Below are 23,340 nucleotides of genomic sequence, written 5' to 3'. Positions count from 1 at the left end.
TTTGGTCTTTTTTCTTTCCTTTTATTTATTTATTTTTTTATAAATAAATTTGATAACTTCTAGTCTTACTTTTGAGTGAAAAAAAAAAAGAAAGATTTTTTAACTTGAACCATAACAATTAAACAACCAATTACATGGGGAAGGGTATATCACGTTAAAAATACTTTTCATTTGTTGTTTTGCTAATTGATTGAAGAAAGGCCCCGTTTGGTATGCAAGTTTAAACACATGTTTTTAGTTTTTAAATAACATTACACGTATTTCCATACATTTTTTTACCCACACATATTTCTAAAAAAATTGAAAACTGTTGTTTAAATACATATACCAAACGGGCCCTTAGTCTGGGATAGTAAGGGAAAAATTAAAGGTTGGAAGGCCAAGTTGTTTCAAGCAGCTTTTGAAGTAAGTTATCACTTTACCAACATATTTCCAATGGGTTCAATGAGTACTCAAGAAGCCTCATTGTTGTCATCATCATTCTAGTGCTGTTTTTGTTCTTTGTGTCATTGTACCCCAAAAAAAATTATTCATATGAATCATTGTCATTCTCTAAGAGCATTTATATTTTTAAATAATACAAAGAATATATTTCAGGAATGGATTTTGTCCTATTGAACCCATGAGTTCCTAACTTAAAAGTTCCTTGTCTTTGATGCAACTCTTTGATACACAACTAAACCTTTTGGATTGCAGTGTTTTGCACTCAGAAGTCTCTAGAATACTACCTGTTAGGTTCTAAGAATTTAAGAACTAAATGTATTAGAACTTCACTTTGTATATGTTGGCAAACTATGATCAAAACAATGAGTCTAGGTTTGCTCAAAGTTTATTTGTTATAGTTTGAATCGAGCTAAATGCAAAAACTTATTGTGCAAAATTGCAAAGCTCGATCGATTGAAATTAAGGCTCGATCGATCGAGATTCGTATCTGCAGAATTTTAATTAAGCCCAAATAATAGTTCAAGCCCAAATAATAGTTCAAGCCCAAAAAGGATTAGGGTTTCAAATCTACCTTCTTCTAGTATATAAAGGAAACTCTAAACACATTTTTATAAGGCTTTTCAGAGAGAGAAGAGTGTGCCTCTTGTGTATCTAGGGTTTGTACCCAAAAAGCTCTCTCATGTCTTCTACCAGTGTTATTCCTTGAAGAATCTCAAGATCTGGTGTTGTAGAAATTGCTACCTTCTCTAGTCATTAAAGGTGCTAATGATCTAAACCTTTAAGGGTGGTCTTGGAGTCACAAACAGGAGAGTTTGTATTTTTTATCACAAGTGTGGGTGCTTGTGTTGCAAAGGCCTAATAAAGAAGTAATCCGTGGACTCGGAGTTATCATGAGGTTGTGGTAGTAAGTTTTCTACTCAAGGTAGCAATAGAATGTTAGTGATCTAAGTTCTATTGTACAAACTTCAATTCTTTTATAGTGGATTTGTTTTTTACCTTGAGGATAACTAGATTAAATCCTCCCTAGGTTTTTTTACCGGTTAGGTTTTCTTGGGTTATCATATCATTGTGTTCTTTATTTTTTGCTGCTTTGCATGATATGATTGTCTTTTTTTTTTTAACCTAGATCTGAATAATAAATCTAAGTGTTCACTTGGTTAATTAATTAGGTTAAACAATCTAGTTTATTAGGATCTAAAAACATACACTGCCATTAGTATATATAGTTGTTTGCTTATATGCATTAAATTTAACCCAATGCCCATGTATAATCACTATAGTTAAAAATGATTTTCATTCATTGTTTTGGCAGTAGTTTGAAGAATAATCAGTCTGGGATAGTAAGGGATAAAGAAAAGATTGGAAGGCCAAGTTGTTTCAAGCAGCTTTTGAGCATTACTACCACTGCTAAAAGCTAAAGATCATTGAGATTTCTTTGTTCTGTGCAATTACATCATTTTTGTTTTGACAATTTCTATATTTGCTTTCCTTTTCTTTGTAAATCTTTTAGCGTTTCCTACTGTAATAATATTAAATTAAATTGGAAACAGGTTTACGTTTTTTGAGTTAAACTCTTAAAGAACAAAATGCCTTAGATCTATCAAGGCGAGCTGAATCATTTAGTGTTCAATGTGCTAAAATATTGCAAGCTCTAGACCATTTATTCATTACTTTTGTTTATTCGATTTGCTTTAATATGTATTAGAAAGCATATGACATGTAATCCAGTTATCTTTGGAAAAATAACTATAATTTTTAAATAGAAAAGTCAGATTATTAGTACACTGCCAAATCCTACCTAGCTAAGTTGTTGTGCGAAATCCTATTGACAAGGGTTTATGCAATCACTTTGAGTTATACTACGGCCTATGTAATTGTGGAAATCTTGCAAAAGTATACACCATTTTCTCTTCCATAAAATTAATGCAATACATTTTTTTTTTTTCAAAACTCAACTGGATTATGTCTGGTGTCTTTGGAAGTGGATTTAATTATTTCCTTTATCAAAGTTTATAGCATTTCATACCTGTCAAAAAAATTTATAACATTTCATAAAAATTAATAAAATGCTCGTGAAAAGAAATGAATCAGCGGATAAAGTATTGAAACAACGAGTAATGTGTTTGACTCTCCTTTGAAGGGCTTTCATGTTGATGGGCTGTCACCATATGGTAAGAAAATAGCAGCCTCCTCAAGTCCATGTCCTTGTCATGTCCTTGTCCTTGATGACACAAGCCACATTTCTTTGCCATCTAGCATGGAGCTTCCAAATAATATGACATCATATGGGTCCGATTTACGCTTGGGTCTGCCAGATTTAGGAATTGGCTCAACTTTTAGTGATGGGTTTGATTTGGGTTATTCTTCAATGGCCCAGAACTTTATCAATGATGATGATTCTTCTGACTTCAATTTGTATCCACCATCGAAGAAAATGAGAACATCTTGATCGAACTTGGAAGAAATATTCCTCCATCTGAAAACAACCTTGAAACAAGTTTCTTCTTCATTGTTTCCATTCGATTTATTTTGCATTTGATGCCAAGGTATGTCTCCTTTTTAAGTTGCATTGTTTCTTTTGCATCTTTGGATGCTCATTCATTGGATTGGATACCAACCTAATTTAAATAGGAACTAACACAAAGAAAATGCAGAATTGATAAAAGAAATTAATCATGTGATTTGTTGCTAAATTCTATGTCTTTCAAGGGTAAAAGTTGTTTCCCAAAATTATTCTATAAAAAAATCGATGAAGTTGTAGAAGGCAGTGGACAAGTAAAATATTAATAGCTAGTAACCGTACAAAGATTTGGATTTGGGCCTAAAATGTGTTGTTAAAAATGAAACCAACAGGTTACAGACCCAATGGAACCTCCTTCCACATAATTACAATATGGAAGATGAGGTCTTCCAATTGTTAGACAAATTATAAAAATAAGCTTTTACATGTTCATCACTTCATTGCATAATCTATCTCTATCACTCTGGTAATGAAGTTACTCATACTTCTTGATGGATTTAAATTTTTAGTTCTAATCCATTGTTGGAGGCCATATCATTTAATTTTGTTATAATATGTGAGTATTAGGATTTTGGTCCATTTGTTTGTTACCAGTCATGAGGCCGGAATCAGCCTCTCCAAAAAAAAAGAAAAAAATTAGGAGTAAAGCTACCTACCAATCTTCTCTTTTAGACCCCACAAAAGTGGGAGCTTTGTGGATTAGGGACTTTTTTTTTAGTCTGTTACTAGTCAGCACCAATTCTAAAAATTCAAACTTCAGTAGGAATGACCATATGCTTATGCCATCCACAATTTCTTTTTTAAATTGTTGCTGATAGATTGTCTCAAATTTCATAATCTTGTAGAAATGTTGGGAATTTTAAGTAGATTTCAGATATGACATCTAGCTTGCTATGAAAGATCTCATCTCCGTTATGGTTTGAATTGGTTTATCACATATCTTAATTTAAAGAGTGCATGGAAAGGAGGATAATGTTACCTTCTAGGTTGATCAATCAGTAGATTTAGCACTTTGGAATGAATTAGGGAGGTTTCTAATCGGGTGGCAACAACAATTTATTTTGTTAGGACTTATTTGTTGTAATGTTGTTAATATATAAAGCTCTTTTGATTTGTCTCCTTACTTGGGCATGCTATTTTGTAGCTTTGACCATGAGTGAAATGTGTCTTTGCTATTGATTGTTGGACTGCAGTGGTGATTGAAAAACTGAATGAGTAGAACCAAGCTAAGTTATTGTGTGAAATCCTACTAACAAGGGTTCATTTTGTCACTTTGAGTTGGACTCAACCTATGCCATGTTGGAATACTTTCTAGCTTGCAAAAGTGTACCGATGTTTTCTCCCATAGATTAATGCAACTAATTATGTTTAAAATTCAATTGGATTATGTTTGGTGTCTTTGGAAGTGGGTTTAATCGTTTTCTTTATCAAAGTTTATTGGATTTTTATAATAATTGATAACAAGACCCTATGATTTAATAGTTTTTTGTCCAATACAAGATGACGTATCATCTTATACTAAAAACTACAATCCTGAATCAATGCCCATTGCCTTCAAATTGCCATAAGATGTAATAAAATATACCATAAACATATCAAAAATATTCAAACCGCCCTTTTCCGGATGGTGTCCCTTCTGTTTTTATCTTTTCGCCACCTTTTTTGCTACTTCATGTCAAAAAATGTTCATAGCATAAGAAATGATCCCATATCAATTTCAAGTGGTCTTTAAGCATCTCAGCAACCGAACTAACCTCAACCTCCCATTCCTGAAAATTGAAAGAGGAGTTCATAACACATAATGAAGAAATAAAGGAAAGAGAAAAAGATACCCATCACAATTTGTATCTATATGCTGTAGTAAAGCATAAGCAATATTAAAGTCGGACTCCTAGTTTGACTAGTAAACTAAAAATCTAATAAGATAATAACTAATAAAACACTAACTTGGAATCAAAGGAAATAAAACCTAAAATACTTAGGATCTCCTATAAAATGCTAGTAAACTTAACTAAATCACAAAAACATTAAATGTATGAATTTATGGATTTGATAGCAAATGATATCTAAGTCATATGAAATAGAACGTATAATCTAATGATGTGATGACAAAATTTAATTTGAAGTAAAGTTATGGAATGGTCCTTACAGGAAAGAATGTAACAAAACAAATCTAGTTAGACATTTGTTCCTCAATTAGATTTCATGGACTAAGCTCCTTATTCACTTATAATAAGCATCTCAGTTATATACGTTACTTACCTGTAATAATGAGACAATGTTTTTCAGCTTCAGATTTATCTCCATTGTAGCTTGTTAGGTTCTAAAGAGTTAGGTATTTATATATTTAGAACTCTAATATGTATTGTTGGCAAACCATGATCAAAACAATGTGTTTAGAAGTGTTTTAGTCTTGTTCAAAGTTGTGCATTTATGTAAAGTTGGAATTGAGCTAATGCAGAAAAGTTTTATGCATTTCGGCCTAGCTCGATCGATCGAAACTTAGGTTCGATCGATCGAAGCTCGGGTAAAATGTTTTTTCCGCAAATTTTCCAACTCAGCCCTAGTTGTTTTAAAACATTTTAGGGTTTTCTAATTTGTCCTAAGTATAAAAAGCAAACCCTAGCCACGTTTTAGTGTTGCTCATATTGCGGTTTGTGTAAATCTCTTGTGAGATCTAAAGGAGCTTTCCTTTACACAAACTTAGGGTTTTCAAGGAGAAGATTTATCTACATCTTGATGATCAACTCGGTTGCTGCCATTGAAGCTTAAAGAAAACACAAGCAGGTCTGCTTGTATCTGGTGGTGAATCCAAGAAAGAAGGAGTCCGTAGATTCGAAGCTTGCACGTGGTCGTGTCAGTAAGTTCTACTGGTTGGTAACAATAAGAAGTCAAGCGTGGGGGCTTGTAAGTCTTATTGTATGAACTTCGATTCTTTCAAGATAGTGGATTTAAGTTTACCTTGAGGATAACTAGGTCAAATCATCCTCAGGTTTTTACCAATTTGGTTTCCTGGGTAATCATATCTTGTGTTATTTATCTTTCCACTGCTTTGCATGATATGATCTTTGTTATTGTGATAACCTAGATTTGTTAAATTGGACTAAGTAACAACTTGGCTAATTACCTAGGTTAAATCAATTGTTTTAAGGGGTCTAAAAACCATCATAGCTTTCCTAATTGAAGTTCTAAAATCATATCAATCAGCATGTCTCACTTTCAGGCTCAATGATAAACTTTTATAATCTTCAGCTATTGTGTGCCAAACCCCCACCACACAATATCTACCTCAAGAAGATGCTTTCCCTAAAGGCCATCTCAACCCACCCTTCACATTTGGATCTAGAATTGCTGAATTAAGTGAGACTTCTAATGCTTTGCATCTCATCATCCTGGAGAGTACATAAATTAGTTTGGTAAAAAATTTAGGTCTTAGACTCTTAGGAGAAAGAAATACCATGCTAAAACCATCCCATATGGTGAGATTAGTCCAATTCCACCCCTGTTTTTAACTTTTTTCTTTTTCTATTTTTTTCTTCTATTTTTCTTTTTTAGTCCAATTGCTTCATACAAAAGAAGATGATAATGTTAGGATCCTTGTAGCTTAGTGCCATTAATTGGTCTCCTATATAAGGAGAACTATGGTACAAATGGAGTGTCTTGAGATCCTTATTCTTTCTGGTTGCTCAAATTTAAAAAGAATTCTAGAGTTTGGAGAAAATATGGAAAGTGTAACAGAGCTTTACTTGGATGGCACTGCTATTACAAAATTACCCACATCAATTGAAAATTTGACTAGGCTTGTTTCATTGAATATAAAAGATTGCAAAAATCTCATGTCTCTTCCCAATACCTTTTTTAATATGAAGTGGCTTAAAGATATCAATCTTTTCGGATGCTCAAAACTACTGGAAAATTTGGTGACTGAGAAAAGGGTAGAGGAGGTTGATGTGAGTGGAACTGCCACAGGACTTATGGCTTATTCTAATGCTCTTTTTCAAACACTTAAAAAGCTAGCTTTGGGTGGATTTAAGTCGAGAAGTTCTAGTCGCATGGGCTTGTTATCAACTTCTTTATCGGGCTTGCGTTCTTTGACCATACTGAATCTAAGTTATTGCAATCTAAATGCAATCCCCAATGATATTTGTCACTTATTCTCTTTAGAAAAATTATATCTAAATGGAAATAATTTTGGTTGCCTTCCAGAAAACATCGCTCAACTATCTAGGCTTAAGCGGTAGGAGGTGAACAATTATACGAGTCTTCGATCATGGCCAAAGTGTCCATTAAATATTTTTTATACTGGGGGAATGGGTTGTACCTCACTAGAAATGCTACCAAATCTATGTCCACCAAATTCTCCATTTGGGGGTTACCTCTACCTTACAAATTGCAGTAAATTGGCTGAGAATCAAGGCTTCATTGACAATGGATTGCTGTTTTTTGCAGTGATAAAAAGTTCCCTTCGGTGCCCTCGCTCTGATATCTGTTCCCACAAATATGACATTTTTATCCTTGGAAGTGAAATTCCAAAGTGGTTTACTCATCAAAGTATTGGGGGTGAGGTTAGTATTCAAGAACCTAATTCTCTTTTGTGTAATGAGTGGATCGGGATTGATGTTTGCGCTGTATTTTGTTCTCATCCACATCACCAAATCCTTAAAGAAGGTTCACTTGTCTGTCGGTTGATAGTCAACGGAAAAAGAAAAGCTTGACGTACCAAACATGCCCACCTTTGTTCCTTTATCGGATCACACTTGGCTACTTTATTTTCTTCCTGAATTCTACGAGAAGGAAGACATGAAATCATTGTGTGAATGCGATGCAAATGGATTCATTTGGATTGGAATTGAAATTGAATCCCATGTATGGGACTTTTCCAAGGAGGGACGGAGAAAAATGATCCCATTAAAGGTAAAGAAGTGCGGGTTGCGAATGGTAAACAAGAAAGACATTGAAGATCTTAATTTCGACAATTCGACAGCGGCGACAGCAGCAGTGGCAGTGGAAGGTTACAAAGCCAAGTGAACTCATGATGACTATGATGGGGCTGGAAGCTCTAATTACGAACCTTGCCCAAAAAGGATTGAAAGAGTCACAAAATTTATGGCTCAGGGTAACTCTAACTGTGAGGAGTCAAGTGAGAACAAGGAATGTGCTGAAGAGCTAGGTGATTGAAGGTTAATCAACTTTTTTCTCTGTAAGTCACTGTCTTTCTTCTTTTTCATGTGTACAAATATTAATGGATTGCCCACCATATATTTGATTAGAGTTGCCATGAGACTCCTAGAAATTTGAATAGAACAAACAAAGAAATGCAACAGAAATCTTCTTGTTATACTGGTTTATTGTTGTTTTCTTCCGTTTAAAACAATACTTCTCACTCCCTCAAATTTTCATTAAGCATAGAAACTCCACAAAGTGAAACTCACACACAGTGAGTCAGAGCTTGGAATCAGTAGAAAAATGTGTGGAGAGGAGAGAGAAGCCACAAGTGCAGAGAGGAAAGAGAGGCAGAGAAATTTGAGAGTGAGGTCTTGCAGAGTTTCCTCTCCTTTGCTTAAAAAATTCCCTCAGTGATACTAACCCAAGTGTTCTGTCAAGCGAGTGGTGGCATCTCTGAACTCTTGTCCCCATTCTTGACTTGGGCCCATACTTTGGGTGGTAGGATCAAAATCTTGGCTTTGTGGATATAATGTCCAGAATTTGGACTTTTCACTATGCTATTTCCAATCTTGTACCCTATGCATATTGTGCATCAGTTGCTTCACCAAATGCCTTCCATTCTACATTGACACGTGGTTCGCACCACAATTCCACATGTTTTAGAAAAGCTCGGTCTAACCTTTGATGGGGTTGCTTTTCTGTCTCTTCTTTTCTACAGTGTTAGTGTCTGAGTTTGATAGTTAATAATTTTTCCCAATCCTCCTTCTGCTTCTAGTTTCCCAAATCTAAGGATTCTAGTACTTTGATTTGTAGAGTATGCAAACTCTGAATCCCTCCCTACCTTTCTCATTGCCTTCCCTATCCTCATTTTAGAAATCCACAACCGCAGCCTCATTTTGTTTGCATGACAGGTTTTTCAAAATGAATAAAATAGAATTCCATGAATTTATGATTGTGATTGAGGAAAAAATTCGTAAAGTTAATAATGTCACTAATTGTCATCAACAAATGGTGAAGATGCAAGAGACACGCACCATGAATTAATAATTACGATTGAAGAAGAAGTTCAAAAAGGTAGCAATGTCACTAATGGAAATCGACAAATACTGTGAATAATAGATAGTATTGAACACTTATTGTTCCAAAGTGGCCTTAGCCATGTGCTTCCATTGTTTTCCAATGTTAGGAAAACGTCTTACACCCCATCATCACATGTGACACTTGTGCACAAGCATGGGTGAGATCTTAATAATATTTGAATCTCACTTAAAAGTGATACACCTTTTAGTAAATTAGATTTTTTGTTCTTTTCTTTATTTGGATTCCACCTTTTTTTTTTTTTTGGACATTCAGGAATTTAATAAAATATATGTAATGTCGATTTTGAATGGAAAGGCTGGTATTAGCCTATCACTTGCATTGCCCCGTTGATCTATAATATTAACAGTTTAAACTCATTTTATACATAACATTGATCATTAATTATGGAAATTTTTACCATATGACTTTTGTGCTTCGGGCTCTTGATATTCTTGAAATTTTCTTGACTTATTTCAAATCATTACCAAGGCAAACCATCCATACTCAGTTCACATGTTTGTCCTTTTAGTAATTAGACTCATGCAGGCAAACAACTGCATAGACAAGGTTGAAAATTGGAGAAGGTAGCTTGCTTAGATTTGTAAACCCTGCACTACTTGTTATTGTTGTTAGTGCATTAAGTCTAAAATTTATGTTTTGTCACAACATTTTAGCCTGATGAAATACATTTCATAGTGAATTGATAATAAACCTCCATTGACATCCAAGTATATATATATATATAGGGTTTTTATTTTATTGTATGTCCCCAAAGGCAAAGGGATGTCAAATGAAATTGCTTAGCTTTTGTACATGTTGTGGCAAATCAAAGATACTTTCAGGTGGAATTTTGAATTAGTTTGAAAACCCTATAGCCCAAATGATTATGAGAGAATTTTACAAATTCTTGTTTGTGTTGCTGACAAACTCGTAAGGCCTCATTCCAAATCTAGGGCAGAATTGAGAAGGCATCTAAGGACTTGGTCCTTTGAGTCAAAGATATTGAAAGAATTTTTTTTATTTTTCTTTTTCTTTTTATCTAGAGAAATTTGGTTTGGTTTGATCTATACATTAGAACTAATTTCATTCAACCTTACTTGATTCAGGCATGGATGAAGAGCTGGACGAAGGGAGGGAGTTTTGGGGATCTTAAAGCACTTCTCATTGTCCTTTTTCTCTATTTTATGGTATATTTGGACTTGTAGGAACAAGGAAAACCATAAAGAAAGAGCCTTTCTTTGCCATTAATGTGGTCTTGTATTGTAAAAGTTTAATTTCAATGTGCTGGGTAACTTATAGTTCAAAAAACAAAGAAAAGTCTTGATAGTAGTAGGATAAGCAAGTGTAGACCTTTAGAGAGAAGGAAATGCAGGGGATCCAAGCTTCTTTTGAAAAAATAGAGAAGGTGCATGTCCATGGTTGGTTGTTTCAGCTGAGCTTTTTCTTCCTTTTTAATCTTTTTGTGGATACTCACAAATTAAACATGACATTGCCTGTAGTAGATATTGCCATAGATTTTCATGATTAAATTCCCTTAACTGTATGTGCACGCATGCAAGCCATTACATATTATACATGAACAAAAGCTTAGTGTAGATATTGAAGCTCCTAAGTCCTAACACCAAGAAAAGTGACTTTGTACCTTTTCATAGCATTGTAAAATGAATGCTATTTACATAAAAATGATAAGCAAAAGAATATATTATTGATCTAGAAGCTCCAGGAAAGCCTCCTTGACATACCATACATTCTCTAACTTCAAACTATTTGGATGGTCAAAATGACAGCCTCTTCTTAATAAAATGTGTATGTTTTTGTATTTAAAAAATAAATTTTTTTTAAAAAATGAAGGAAAAATAAAAAATGGGGATCATGAGAATGACACATATCAACTAAACAACAAAAATATATATTCCAGCTTTCCAAATGTTCCCTATTGGCTATTACATAGCACCTTCTAGTTTGTCCTGCATGTTCTTCATGGCATCTTCAAGCTTTGAGATTTCTCTTTGTTAGTATTATGAGAATTTACAAATAGGTAGCAGAGTTGGTCAATTGAGAGGCTATGGTGAAGGACATTGAACAGTTTACAAATGTTTGTGTTTGACAGGTGGATGGATTCCTTGCAAAGTCTTGATCCCTAGCAACCCTTGCCCCTAAATTCTTTATGAACATTAGCTTGGATAACATGCAGTAAACTTTGAATCTTATACACTTTTATGCTTGTGCTGTTTTGGTTCTTTTGTTTCAAAATGTACAAAAAAAAAAAAAAAAAAATGGCAAGACAAAGAACTTTGTGCTGTTTTGAATGCAATAGAAATCATGTGTTGGAAAGCAAGTAAACATTGAAACTGGAAGCTTTTACTACCAAAGGTATATAGATTTATTGTTCTATCCCATGTTCTTTTCTTACATTCAGAACTAGGTTTCTAGGTTGTCCTTATTTAAAAGTCCATAAGCACAAGGTCATTAGTACAGGCATGACACATTGACAGGTAGTTCAAACTGAATAAACTAGAATTCTAATTCTTATATATTTCCTTCTTGTCCTTTCCATATAATATGGTTTGCTTTATGTGAAAGTATGCAAAGGGGTTTTGTTTATTTGGAATTGTTAACAGGCTTTTTTTTTGGGGGGGGGGGGGGGGGTTTGATCTGTCCATTAGAACTGATTTCATTCAGCCTACTAAATTCAGGCATGGATCAAAAGCTAGCTGATCAGGGGAAATTTAAAGAACTTAAAGTTCTTGTAGGTATCATTTGTCTTTATTTTATGGTCTATTTGTTCTTGTAGGAACATGTTAGGACATATGTGATTCACTTGTTAGGATCATATGTCACTATTTTATGTAATTGACTAATCCTTTGACAAACGCACTTTACTTGTATTTGGGTAGATCTAGGATGTCTTTAATACTTTAAGAAACTGTGTTTCAAGATTAAGTGTTGAAGACATGCAAGTCTGTCCAAGATTCAAGCTAAAGAAGTGTTGTTCATTAAAGCTCGACAGCTAGCTATCCATCGAGCTTAAGAAGCTATTCCAGCCTCATGGCTCGACAGCTAGCTATCCTTTGACAAACACACTTTACTTGTATTTGGGTAGATCTAGGATGTCTTTAATACTTTAAGAAGCTGTGTTTCAAGATTAAGTGTTGAAGACATGCAAGTCTGTCCAAGATTCAATCTAAAGAAGTGTTGTTCATTAAAGCTCGACAGCTAGCTATCCATCGAGCTTAAGAAGCTATTCCAGCCTCATGGCTCGACAGCTGCTTGACAGTATCTCTACAGACAGGTATCTGTCGAGCTTTATGAAAGACAGAATTCCAGTTCTGTTTTGACTCCAATTTGGTTTTATGTGTTTGGGATTTCTTTTCTCACAACCCTAGACATATAAAAGGATTATTTTAAGGGCTGTCAAAGAGTTCACAAGTTCCACAAGCTTTAAGAATAGTTTGTTCGAGCAGATTATGATCGAAGAAAAAATGGTTTATTTGGTCTTGTAGGAACAAGGCAAGGGAGATCCTTTCCTTGCCACAAATATGGTCATGCATAGTAAAAATTTGATTTCTATGTGCAAGGTAGCTAACAGTTAAGAACTAAAGGATAGCATCCACAGTAGTAAAATACACAAAGCCTAGACCTTTATAGAATCTTCCAATTGGCAACCAATCCTGCTTGAGGAGAGTTGCAAGGGTAGAAGAACGAAATGGAGGGGATTCATTCAGTTTTGATTGTAAACATAAAGATGGGTCCATTTTTGGTTGTTTGAGCTGGACTAGGGAGGCTGGAATAGAAGTAACACAGAGGTGGCAGATCGAGCTGATGAAGGACATTCATATGTTTAGTAACCAGTTGATAGATGTTTTGGGTTTGGAGAGGAGTTCAGACGTCTTTTGACAAAGCTTCAATCTCTAGCAACCATTGCTCCTAACTTCTTTATGAACTTTAGCTTCGATAACACAGTTTTTGAATAGAATTGTACAATAGTTGTTGATGATTCTGCTTTCTTTAAATGGCATAGTTTTTACTAATTAAATGCCATGACAGTAGAGTGATGCCCTTTCATTAATTTGATAGCTTTCGCTTGATAGCTATTGGTCCTTTCCAGTTGTCAATGCCTTATTGGCTCCACATTATTTGTAAATTTTGTTATAGCCACAATGGCTAGTTTGTTAGTTAATTACTTAGGTAGATCAATTTGGACAATTTTTGGGAAGTTAATTTCTAGCTAATCATGTAGCCTCTATTTTGTACATAATTGCATATATATACAAGTAAAGTTTGGGTCGAATGCCTGGAGTGAACCGATCTATTGCAATGACAACACGTGGTCAAAACTGGAACACATGTTACAATCACAATAGATTCAGTGCACTGGTTGTAAATAGATCTCTAGTTCTAATTATCATTGAGTGAATTTCATTTTTCCTCAATCAATTTTCTGTTGCTTTCTCTCTTTCTTTTTTACCTCTTTTTCGATTTACTTTGTTATCATGAAATTCAATGAGAGTTTCTGTGCAAATTGTTGCAGATCTAAGTGATAATGATAGATTTTGTTGGAAGTATCCTCTCATTTGGAAACTTTTAAGTGTCAATTTTTTCTTTTTTGTGGAAAATAATTAGTAATGCTTTTTACGTGTGATGTGTGGTGAATATGAGGAAACTAATAATGCTTTTATGTGTCATATTTGTTTTTCTCTTGTCAAATTGCATGACCAATTTGGTTTGATTCTTAGTGAAAGTTCAATTAGTGTATAAAACACTTTGAATGTTTAGACCCCCAATTTGCAAATAACCAATTCAAGCTTAATGTCAAACAATTGATGTGCGGAATATGAACATAAGCTTAAAACAGAATTGATAAACAATCTAAACCAAATAAAATCACATCCATAGCAGAAATTAAATGGAAAAGATTAAGGGAAGAGAGATGCAAACACAAGAACAACACATAATGTGTTATCGAAGAGGAAATTGAAGCCCTCGGCGTAAAACCTCTCTGCCACCCTCCAAGCGGTAAACAATCCACTAAAGAATGTAGTTGGGATACATGAATAGCAGAAGACCCTCCAAGCCTAATCTACCCAATATACCTAAGCCTTCCAATCTCCTTCTCCAATGAGGTTACGCCGAACCTATTTCTTCTTTAACTTACCGGATTCCTCTACTTGACCATAGCATCAACTAATATGAAATTGGTCTCTTCTTAACTGCTTCCCAAACACCAAATGGCCTTCTCATGGATATGGGTATGGTGAGAAAAGGTTTTGGTAATGTACCTCTCAAGGATTTGACAATGGAGAGGAAGAGAGTAGAGGAATTTGAAGAGTCTTTATGTGAAGATTGTGGATGAATAAATCTTGTTTTTCTCTAGGGTTTCTCTCTCAAAATTCTCTCTGGAAGCTCTCTCTATATCGTGGGTATAAGGGTATATATATAGTAGGGTGAGAAGGAATGTGAAAAGTCAATTTTTCCCAAACAGGGTGGTCTGGTGACTTGACCTTGCGACTGGGCTGAGTCGCGAGTTCAAGCCACGAGTTAACGGCCTGGCTAGCCTAGGACTTTTTGTCCTGTAGTTCAACAGCTGGCATGACTCTTTGGCTCCCCTGCATGCTCCACACGTGGGCCAACTTTGGTGGCTTGCCAGTTACGAGTCACCCACGAGTTCAGCCGCGAGTCTCTACATCTTTACACAATCTTGAGCATTTCTTCACATTCTCTCACTCACTATCCTTACATAATTCCCACCTAAATACAGGGTTACTAATTACTAAAATATAAGCAAATTTGACATGGAATAAAGCCAACAAGATGATTGATAAAATTTAACCTTACAATCTCCCCCTTTGCCTGTTCCGCGACAAAACCCTGAAACAAACTCTAGAATTAATATGTGAGTTGGGAATAATTAAACAAAATTCACTCACACCTAACTCTAGAATCTGATAAACTCTTGAATCATATGAATAAGAATCTCCTGAAACATAACAACACAATATCATCATTGTATGCAGAAAAACTTGTAATTGCATATAATACAAGCACAATGCGATCATGCACAATTGGAATGAGAAATAAACCATGACTTAACCAAACAGGCAATCACTATAAAATAGTGACCACAATGCTCATTCACACTTGGAATGAACGTCCGGACATACAAGCCAATAAGCTCAATGCAAATCACTTGCATGCCCAACACTCAACCAATGCACAATAAAAAAAGTATATGCATCTAGGAACAAAATCCTACAAGGGCACAAGAGTGAGAATACTTAAAGAAAATGCATAACATTTAGCTAAAAGTATTAGACAACAAAACAAAAAGGCTGCATAAGTAAGGTACAAATCATAAAAGCCTACAAAACATGGAAACAAACCCTGAAAGCTTGCAAAAGCAACATGGGCATAAACACAAAATACTAAATATAAACTTAAACAATATAAACTAAAAGTGCTTAAAGTTTCTCCCCTTCAAAATGATGAGAAGCTGTGATGCACTTGGAACATATATACTTGTAACCCGAAACACTTGCACAAAACATATTACATCATCAAGGTAAAGCAAATAATAAAAGTACAAGTATAATGTAACAAGTAAATTGCAATCAAGTAAACATAATGTGAAACATGTGAGCAACTTGATCAAATGCCAAAACAGTCATATAGAAATGACTACAATGATCACATAGCAAAGCAAATGATCATCCGAACATGCATTCAATGAAGGACAATAGCATAGGGATATATGCATGTCTAAAACACAAACACGATGCTATACAAGAAAACAAACATAAAGAGAAACAAACAAAATAAAGTTTTATTGTTAACTCAATGTCTTCTCCCCCTTGGTATATGCATCTCCCCTATGGAATATCTCTCCCCCTATAAATATGTATGAGAAATAGAATTTCTTCCCCTAAAGATGTGCATAAGAGTTATATAGAAATGACAAAAACACTCTGGTATACTCTCTAGAGTATACACTCCCCCTTTTTATCTGGAATAGACAAAGGGTCAAGGAGAAACGAGAGTAAGAGATGAAGGTATGAACAATGATAATAATGCATGAGGGGTGCGAGATGAATGAAAAAATGAAGCTCAAACCTAAGACAAAGTAAAATGCTACAAAGTATAAGGTAAACATGACATGGTAGGATGAAGAAGTAAGGTATAGACCAATGCATGACAAGGGTAACAAAGGTGTGTGCAAGAGGTGGCTATGTGCAATGCATAACCAATGCATGAAAAAAGCACTTGTGGGCCAATGTGTGTTAAATACACAACCAATGAACCAAACATATTCCTAATGAGGAAACATGAGAAACCCTAAAGTTTGGTATTCATCGGAGTCCAACAAGCGAGAAAATGCCCAAGAGGCATTTTATCAAACACCTAGCCTGCACATTATGAACAACAATGTAAAACAATGCATGAACATCATGAAATCCACCCTTAATACATGTTCTTTTTGCCACAAGGGGTCAACATCCAAAGCAAATCATCAAAAGAAACCAATCACATACAAGAATTTGACAAAAATTAAGTTTTCCCAATCCCTATAATGAAAATCCCAACTAAGAGCACAAAACTCTCCAAAACATAATCTAAGGATCCAAATCAACGAAAAGAGTTTAAAAAAAATCTTAGAGATGTTAATGAAATGAAAAACCATTCAAATTGATTGAGTTTTGATATAAAAATATTGAAAGAGGGGTTTAAGAGAGGATGGGAGAGGTTTAAAATAATTTTCCCATGAAAAGCCCTTTAAAAAGCTGTCTCTGGCCATTTTGCGACTGGGCAAGTCGCGAGGTTTTGTCGCAAAAATTTTCGCGAGTTGTGAGTGAGTCGCGAGTAAGTCGCAAGTGAGTCACCAAAGTTTCTAGATGAACTCGTGGCTGGGGTTTCGCAACTGGCGAGTCGCCAGATGAGTCGCAAAAAACTCTAACACTTGTTTTTCAACACAGAACATGTTTAAACAATAAAAAACAAAGTAAGCACTAAACATGTACACAAAGAGTGATAAAAATCACTTCCAAAAACATATAAAATAACAAAAAAAATTTTGGATTGAGCACACACACATCACATTTAAACAAGTACAATTGAACAAATGAATAAGGCATTAATTGAACATTAGGCATGTGTGTTGTGTGTGTGTATCAAATGTGGAATAGTCCTTAGTCAAGAGTGAAGCTTCAATGATCAATTCAATCAAGTGATACACAACTAGTACTAAGTCAAGTGGTCTATCTCAATTATAGAAATGAACATATATAACCTCCCACAAGAAAATGATTACATATCTTTGAAGCTTTTCATTTGGCTTCTTTACAGTTCATAACATTTGATCATTTTGAATCAATACATCTCATTTTGAGATTGATCCTGAAATTTTCGATATTTCAATTTGATGAACGAGCCTTTGGCTTTTGGGCATCATACATTTTCAATACAAGTCGCTTTCCCTTTTTCCTAGTCAAAAACTAGTATGTGCGACAACTTTTGCAGCTCATTATCTCTTTTCATTTTAAGATTTACATTTGTTGAGCTCTTTAAGAAAAAATAATAAAAAGTGTGGGAAGATATATAGGCACAAGTCTATGCAAGTATCAAAACCATCAAGACTATTGACCAATCATTCATGACAAGCTTGAAGATCGATTTACAACAATCACACATAGATTTCAGGATTTTTCCCATAAAGAAATAAGTGCATAAAGAACAACCTAAGCTCGTAAATGCATAAAGCCATTTGTACGAAGGTACAAGGCAAAACTCACATGTGATATGTGCTTAAACATATACGATCAAACTTTTTGAATTTTTCACTTTTTATGTGGTTTTGGATTTTTTACTCACACAAAATTAAAACAAAATAATAAGATTAAATGCAAAAACAATCAAAACAATGTGTATAAAGAGATGCATGATGCACAAATGCATGACAATGAAACATCTAATGCATGAAGGGTCCTCTAAAGATCAAAAGAATTAGATCAAGGACCAAAAGAGTAAAAGCACAACTATAGAAACCCTTCCTCATCCAAACACAACAATTGTTCGGAATGAGTGTTTCATGAGAAGTGAGACGAGAATTGGAAGAATGAGAACTGGAGATGCACATAGACAAAGAGTTAAGAGCATTAAACACTTTCTTTAACAACATGTTATTTTCATTCAAATCTGGTTTACTTTTTTTAGCATAGCTTCCAAGAAGCTCAAGTTTTTCTTTTCTTTTGATTCTTTTAAGAGCATGAAATTTAGAGTATTGAGGTCTTAAATGACCAAAAGCACCACAACGGTGACAAACAATGTGTTTATGTCCACTAGGCTTTTTGGAAAGGCATCTAGCAACATGATTTTGTTCTCTCTTCAACTTATGACATTGAGACCTTATATGACCAATCACATCACAATGGTGGCAAGTTGGAACAAACTTAGATCCATCCAAAACCTTAGGTTGAGACCTCAATGGAGGCTTTGACTTAATAGCCTTTCTCTCCACCTTTTGATTTCTTTTATGTGGAGGAATGTACACCAATTTGTCCTTTGAGGTAGAACACACAATAGACACAAAATCAGGTACCACAACATAATTGCAACAAATATTTTCATCCTTTTTAACAATAGGTTCAGCAATCAAACACTTGGCATGCATCTTAAAAGATTCATTTTCACATTTTAACTCATCAATAAGTTTGTTAGACAAAACAAGTTTAGCATCCAAGTCTATATTCAAACATTCAAACTCTTTCAGCTTTTCAATAGAATTTTCAGGAAGTTTCTTATATTTTTCAACCAATTTGTTGGATTCATTGAGCTTAGCAATCAAATCATCCTTTTTACAAAATAACTTGATCAAATTCTTATTAAACATCTTAGCCTTTTTCCTTAAGAGTTTAATGTTAGGAATATCAACAACATTCAAAGATTCATGTAACATAGCATCACAATCATGAGGATTATCACTCATAGAGGCATTTTCACAAACACATGACATGTTACATTCATCATTAACCAAATCATACAAAGAGGCATACAAAGCACTATCCATGGCAAATAAACACAAGGGGTCAAGGATCACACTTAGGTATTTAAACTATAACAAGTGTACCCGCTCTGATACCAATTAAAAGTTCAATTAGTGTATAAAACACTTTGAATGTTTAGACCCCCAATTTACAAATAACCAATTCAAGCTTAATGTCAAACAATTAATGTGCGGAATATGAACATAAGCTTAATCTACTAAAGAATGTAATTGGGATATATGAGCAGCAGAAGACCCTCCAAACCTAATCTACCTAATATACCTAAGCCCTTCAAGCTCCTACTCCAACGAGGTTACGCCAAACCGATTTCTTCTTTAGCTTATTGGATTCCGCTACTTGACCATAGCATCAACCAATATGAAATTGGTCCCTTCTTAACTGCTTTCCAAACACCAAATGGCATTCTCACAAATATGGGTACGGTGAGAAAAGGTTTTGGTAATGTACCTCTCAAGGATTTGACAATGGAGAGGAAAAGAGTAGAGGAATTTGAAGAGTCTCTATGTGAAGATTATGGATGAATCAATCTTATTTTTCTCTAGGGTTTCTCTCTCAAAATTCTCTTTAGAAGCTCTTTCTATATCATGGGTATAAGGGTATATATATAGTAGGGTGAGAAGGAATGTGAAAAGTCAGTTTTTCCCAAACAGGGTGGTCTGGTGACTTGACCTCGCAACTAGGCTAAGTCACGAGTTCAAGCCACGAGTTAACAGCCTAGCCAACCTGGGACCTTTGTCCTGTAGTGCAAAAGCTGGCATGACTCTTTGGCTCCCTTGCATGCTCCGCACGTGTGCCAACTTTGGCGGCTTGCTAGTCGTGAGTCACCTGCGAGTCTAGCCGCAAGTCTCTGCATCTTTGCACAATCTTGAACATTTCTTCACACTCTCTCACTCACTACCCTTACATAATTCTCACCTAAATATAGGGTTACTAATTGCTAAAATACAAGCAAATTTGGCATGAAATAAAGTCAACAAGATGGTTGATAAAATTCAACCTTACACTTAGCAACCCCAATCAAAGAGGGTGTGATTAGAATGATGGTTGAATGTTCTGTCTGAAAATAAATCTCATAATGTAGTTATTATGGCTGTGGTAGTGGATATTTTATGATTTATATGGCTTTTAGGAGCAAGGTTGATTTTGAAGGCTATATGTTCAAGTTCAACCTAAATTCATTGTAGAATTTTGCTAATAGTGAATGTTTAACTGCATGGAAGTATTAGAAGATGGCAGTCAAGAGAAATGGATTCACAGTGTTATTGTGCTAATGGAGAATAAAAACTTGTTGCAAAAGCTCCTCAAAGATGATTGCATATATTGGAGACTGAAACCTATTTTTGAAGATATATGGATATTAAGGAGGAATTTTGGTAACATACTTAAATACGTAAATATAGGATACTAGAATGGATAGTTAAATTAGTTTCAAATGCCGCTTCAGATTAAGCTAATGTAGGCTAGTCAGGGCATAGGTTGCAATGTTTAGGTAATTGTTAGACTGTGTAATGTTTATGTTTTTGCCTTACTCAATAACCCAACATGTCCGAGATTTTCTATCCACTTTCCTTCTTAGTTTTCAAGATAGCTTAGTCATATCAGATTATCAAAAATTTGGTGCAAATTGGTTTACATGGAGCACAACCATATCAATGCAGATGTCCGAACCATGTTACCAATGGCAACTTAGGCCTAGTGAAAAGGTACACATGGGCTCAAGAGCATACTAGAATCTTCTTATCTTGTAAAGATAGATGAGAGCTATGGGCATATATATGATTAGAAAAACAGAAGTCACTAGTGTAATGGGTTTGGCAAGCAATCCCATATGCATAAGGAGTTGCTGCCGCTAGAAAACATAAATTCTCGCCAAAGTAGAAGGGACTCTATAGATTCTTAAGAAATTTGAATTTTTAAAACAATTAAAATGAAACTTCCATCTTGGAATTAGTCAACATAAAAATTATAATAGATTATTTAAGGTTCTAGCAACTTTTTATTTTGGTGCTAATAAATTCTTTATCAAGTTGTGGCTGGATGGGTTGGTTTTGTTGTTGGAGGGCTTTCATGACCTTGGCAGTATTGGGTGGGTTACAGGGGACTGGTATTGGTTGGACCCAGGGAGCCAGCAATGACCCTAACTTTTCAAAGTAAATTTTGCTAAAAATTATAATAGATTGCTAAAGGTTTCAGCAACTTTTTTTTTTTTTTTTGTGTTAATCAAGGCTTTATCAAGTTGTGGCTGGATGGGGTGGTTTTTTTGTTGAAGGGCTTTCATGGCCTTGGCAGTATTGGGTTGATTATAAGGGACTGCTCTTGGTTGGGCCGAGTGTGCCTTTGGGTCTCAAACATTTTGTTTCCTCCTGGTTTGAGGGAGTAGGGACCGAGGGAGCCAGTAATGACCTTGACTTTTCAAAGTATATTTTGCTTATATATATATATATATATATATATATATATTTTACCTCCCTTTACATTTAAAATATATATACACACACACAAACACCATTTGATGTATTAATGTCTCATTTTTTTTTTTTTAATATCTACAAACACCATTTTACAATATATATATACAATCACCATTTTATTTTTTTAGGACACAAAGTGATGATGAACTACAATATAACGGAAAAATTAACATTTTATGCTTACTTCTTCAAAGTGTCTTTGTCTTGATTTTATTTCTTTTTTTCTTGATTATTAGAAATGAATTGAAGAGATGGAAAGATTTCTTAAAGAGCATAGATTACTTTTTAATTTTTTTCCTTTTTCCTTTTTTTTTTCTTAGTGTCTTTGAATACAGGAGATGATAAAATTTCTTAAAGCACATATATTCCTTCTTCCTTCTTCTTTTTCTTCTTTTTTATTCTCATTTTTTATTTTTTTTTTCTTATTTTTTTTTTTTACGACAACAATAATGATCCTATTATAATTTTATAAAAGAGAATCATGATGGTGAAAGTAATCCGATTTCATTTTCAATCTAATCAATCTAATTTTTATGTTTCAAAAAAAAAAAGGAATTTAATAAATTTCATTCAAAAAAAGAAAAAAAATGGAAAGATGAAAACAAAAGCCAAAAACAAAAATGGTGGTTTTGGGGGGGGGGGGGGGTAGCTAATGTACCTTTCTTCTTGCCTTTGAAATATTACTCAACAAAGCCCTTGTAATTTTGAAGAAAAGTGATTAAAATACTAAAATATTCAATTGGCCAAATTAACTACAGCTAAGAATCTGATTTTTTGAATGAAATTAGTTAAATTAACTAATAAAAATCTTTATTAACATTTATGAATTATCTATATATATATATATATATATATTAATAGGTAAAACTGAGAGAAAATCCAATTAGATTTTAAATTAGAATTCAATTAGAGACTAATTTTGCCCCATATGTCCCATTTAATCTAAGTTTTTCATTTTTTGTGCAAAGTGAGTTAATTCAGTGTAAAAAATGAATTTCAATTGGAGTTTAATTTTACGCCATATAATTATCTAATCTATGTTTTTTTTTTTTTTTTTTTGGTGCCAAATTGTTAGAATGTGTGAGTATGCTACTGAGTGTGAATATGTTACTGAGTAGGTGAGGTGTGTGGTGATGTTTAGCTATGTGTATGCTGTTGCATGAGGGGGCGTGTGATGCTGCATGTGGGGTGCTGGTGAGGGGCGTGTACAAGTTGCTGATGAGGCATGCAGGAGTAGCTGATGAGGTCGACATCCAATAGTGCTGCCAGTATGTACTCTGGTATTAGAATAATAAGTGTAATTGATTAGTTGATGCTATATACTGTATTCATATTAGTGATGGTACCAAATAAGAGTTAGTTAATAACGGTTAGTTGTTAGAATATTGGCAGCTGGTTAACAGCTGGCTTGGCCGTTAGGCAGTTAGAGAGTGAGGCATTGAAAGAGTATTAGAGGCCTGGAAAGGAGGAAGCTGGTATCAGAAAATCATTCTAAATTCCAATTCTCTCAATTCTATGTCCTTTCTGTCTCTTTAATTCTCTGTTCATATCTCTTCTTTGTTCTTGGAGGCATAGTTATCCTCGAATTCAGCTATTCAACTCC

The 23,340-nt window shown here is 34.4% G+C and overlaps 2 long non-coding RNA genes across 3 annotated transcripts in view; both read left to right on the top strand.

The window, feature by feature from the left end:
* The window catches only part of LOC126720450 (uncharacterized), a 53,458-nt gene extending 40,621 nt beyond the window's left edge, over positions 1–12,837 (top strand). The window contains exons 2-3 of one of the 2 annotated variants that reach the window (XR_007653401.1): positions 11,908–11,964; positions 12,794–12,837. This is a non-coding gene — a long non-coding RNA (uncharacterized LOC126720450). Of the gene's footprint in view, positions 1–11,907; positions 11,965–12,789 lie in introns of both variants that reach the window. The other variant, XR_007653400.1, reaches the window with a different exon arrangement.
* On the top strand, positions 7,970–11,444 carry LOC126720449 (uncharacterized). Its single transcript, XR_007653399.1, has 3 exons — positions 7,970–8,165; positions 10,318–10,616; positions 11,322–11,444. It is a non-coding gene; the product is annotated as an uncharacterized LOC126720449 (long non-coding RNA).
* Positions 12,838–23,340: the final 10,503 nt, after the last annotated feature.

This window comes from Quercus robur, chromosome 4 (assembly GCF_932294415.1).
Source record: "Quercus robur chromosome 4, dhQueRobu3.1, whole genome shotgun sequence".
Taxonomy (NCBI): domain Eukaryota; kingdom Viridiplantae; phylum Streptophyta; class Magnoliopsida; order Fagales; family Fagaceae; genus Quercus; species Quercus robur.
The sequence above is the reverse complement of the archived record's forward strand: the minus strand, read 5'-3'. Positions and strand labels throughout refer to the sequence as shown.